Source organism: Pristiophorus japonicus, unplaced genomic scaffold (assembly GCF_044704955.1).
Source record: "Pristiophorus japonicus isolate sPriJap1 unplaced genomic scaffold, sPriJap1.hap1 HAP1_SCAFFOLD_29, whole genome shotgun sequence".
NCBI classification, from domain to species: Eukaryota; Metazoa; Chordata; class Chondrichthyes; family Pristiophoridae; genus Pristiophorus; species Pristiophorus japonicus.
The window spans coordinates 16,118,494-16,121,871 of NW_027252668.1; the positions used below are offsets into that span (position 1 = coordinate 16,118,494).

A 3,378-nucleotide genomic window follows, 5' to 3' on the forward strand; every position below is an offset into this window, starting at 1 on the left:
ACGATGCCAACAGGTGCCTGGCAACAATCAGCGACTGCAAGATGCAACTTAAGCAGGCCCGGCTAGTTCAGTCGGTAGAGTATAAGACTATTAATCTCCGGGTCGTGGGTTCGAGCCCCATGTTGGTGAGTTATTTTCCTTAAACTTTTATGGTGCTTTCACAGGAAAGCATCATTAATGAACCCATAATCTTCTTTTGCACAATGAAAGAAATGCGAACTGAGGGAGAGTTGATCATTTAATCATTTATTCTGTGCTCTGTATAAGAACACAAGAACCAGGAGCAGGAGTCGGCCATTTGGCCCTTCGAGCCTGCCTTCTTTTGCACTGAAATAAATTATAACCGTGTTTTTAAATTAGCAGTGCGAGATATGTAGAGGGCACATTTCAATGCTTCACAAAACTATTCCTTTCGTTACAGCCACCCGGGATCGATTCCCGGTTTGAGAAGTAACTTTTATATCACCGTTTGTATTTGAAGTGGGGTCATTTTATTCAGTTCGATGGATGTCCCAAAGCACTTCAGAGAGATGTCCCAAAACACTGAATGTCAGGAGTGAGATTTGAACCCACGCCTCCATACAAGACTGCGACCTGAACGCAGCACCTTAGACTGCTCGGCAATACTGACGGTGAGATGTTCCAGTTACAAGTTATTGCACTGGAAAGTTTCAGACCGGGCACTTATTCAGTGTTGCTGGAAGGCCCAGTGACCGGAGTATCCTCTCCCGCAGGGTTTTCCAGAGCCTGTGCTCGGTGTCCGGGGAGCTTTGGTCCGGGTCCGAGGCAGCTTGCATCATGTGACAATGTACCCCAGACTGCACTTGTTCCATTTTATCGCACATTCGTTTTTGGTTCAAAAATAGCATCAGAAGTGGGACATGAACCCACATCTCCAGAGAAGACATTGACCTGAACACAGAACCTTAGACCGCTCGGCCATCCTGATTACTCAGTGTTGTGTGTGGCCAACTGCAGGTTGATTTTGAACTTTTGTGTCCTGTCACATGAAACAAATGAGGGCAGCAGGTGTATCTCTGCCTGACACCGGGGAGACAGTGAGACAGACATTGCATTGTGTTCAGTTTTAATCACAGCAATATCTGCAGTCAGGAGCTGAAAAGGACGAAGAGCTGAAAAAACACAAGAAAAAAGCGAAGAAATGTCAGCAATTGTGGCAAAGACTTCAATGTGTTTCCTGCTCGTTTCGTGTTGCGGTGCTCACAGACGGAGCCCGGATTCAGAAAGTAACTCTTTCATTCAAAATTTTAAAATAATGACATGCAAAAATTAAACTGTGTGTCGGGGGATGGGGATGGGTGAAGATTATTTGTTTTATTCTGCATTCATTAACCGACAGCGTTGTTTTGTAGAATTGTTACTGAGGGACAGTGGCAAATTCAGTAACTGAACTTGAATTATTTAAGGATATTGAATCATTGATGAAGTTTTCTCCGCTATCTGACTTTACACACTCTGTATTTAGGAGACTGGTTTAAAATGTTCAGTGCTCATGCGACAAGGAACCTGGGGCGACTTATGTTCAATTTATTTCACAGCAAAAATAGTCTCCAACATAAAGTGTTCACCTGGGCTCGAAACGGGGACCTTTCGCGTGTGAAGCAAACGTGATAACCACTACACTACTGAAACACTGTGGTTAAAAAAAAACTTATGTATATAACCAGAGCTTAAACCTACACAGCTGGCCGATACTTCAGGAGCTGGTTTTACGAGAATTGAATGACGGTGCTATATTTCGGAAGGCTGTGAGTGTGGCAGGAATTGATATCGTGTTTCCCAGAATTTACACATAGGAACAGGAGCTGGCCATTTAGCAGCGAGTGGTTAGGATCGGAATGCACGGCTTGAAAGGGCGGTGGAGGCAGACTCAATCTTATCTTTCAGACGGGTGCTAGATAAGTGTCTGAAGGAAAAACAATTGCAGAGCTACGGGGAAAGGGCGGGGTAGTGGGACTCGCTGAGAGTCGGCACGTGCTCGATGGGCCGAATGGCCTTCCGTGCTGTAACCATTCCATGATTCGATAAGTTAGTGGCACATTTCATAGTCTGGGTGGGAGCACAACTTTGCAAAGGGACATGGATTGAGTCGGCAAAGCTAAAGGCATCTAAATCAGGAGATTCGCAGGGCGCGGAAATTTCGGAGTTTAATGACTTTGAAAGGAAAATTTTTGTTTTGTGCCGTTTCGGTCAGAGGTTTTCTATGAAAGCAACATTAAATGAAAAGAAATACAATCGCCCAACGTGGGTCTCTAACCCACGACCCTGAGATTAAGAGTCTCATGCTCTACAGGCTGAGCTAGCCGGGCTTCTGTCCAGCTTAGGTTTTTATCACTCATTGCAGCCAGGCGCCTGTTGGATCCGCCCCAGATGTTTAAACGTGCTGTTGACTAACTGCCAGGGTCTTCTTCAATGGTGGACCAGGCTCAAGGGGCCGAATGGCCAACTCCAGCCCCTAATCCTTACGTGCTTATGTGGAGCTCCTTCTGGGTAAACGAGGACGGCGGAAACGTTACAAGGACACCCTCAAAGCCTCAAAGCCTCTCTGGTAAAGAGCGACATCAGCACTGACACCTGGGAGACCCTGGCCGCAGACCGCCCGAGGTGGAGAAAGTCCATCTGGGAGGGCGTTGAGCTCTTTGAGTCTCGACGCAAGGAGCATGAAGAGGCCAAGCGCAGGCAGCGCAAAGAGCATGCGGCAAACCAGTCCCACCGACCCCTTCCCTCGACGTTTGTCTGTCCCACCTGTAACAGGTTCTGTGGCTCTCGTATCGGACTGTTCTGCCATCAAAGGACTCACTTTGGGAGTGGAAGCAAGTCCTCCTCGATCCCGAGGGACTGCCTCTGATGGTGTCTATGATTTGCGTGTGAGGCAAACGTGTTAACCGCTACACAGCGGAAACATCTCCACTTCCAGCACCAGATTACCAGAATAAAACCCAATGGGATCGGGAGAAAAGTTCCTCATATGCACAGGGCAAACTATATCATATGACAATAGAATTTTATGAAATAATTAATGATGTTTAAAACAATGCTTCTTTTTTTTTTGCACAGGAGATGCATAAAGGTGTGAAAAATAGATTAACTATTTTTTTATAAGGTTTTGAATTAAAAGTACAATTTCCCTCAACGGGAATGGGACCAGGGCAGCGGCGGTGAGAGCGCCAAATCCTAACCACTAGACCATCAGGGAACCTGATTTGAAAAGCGATGCCGTGGTTGTGTCGAGGTTCATCCCGAGCAGCTCCGTAACACAGGACTCTGTGCTCTGTGGGCTGTTCCCAGGGACACACACCGAGACAGACATCATCTGCTGCTGGAGGGCCATCAACTCGGTCAAAGACGCTCTTTCGT

General features: G+C 46.7%; 1 non-coding gene across 1 annotated transcript; it reads right to left on the reverse strand.

The window, feature by feature from the left end:
- Window positions 1-2,257: 2,257 nt before the first annotated feature.
- On the reverse strand, window positions 2,258-2,330 carry trnak-cuu (transfer RNA lysine (anticodon CUU)). Its single transcript has one exon. It is a non-coding gene; the product is annotated as a tRNA-Lys (tRNA).
- Between the last annotated feature and the right edge of the window lie 1,048 nt (window positions 2,331-3,378).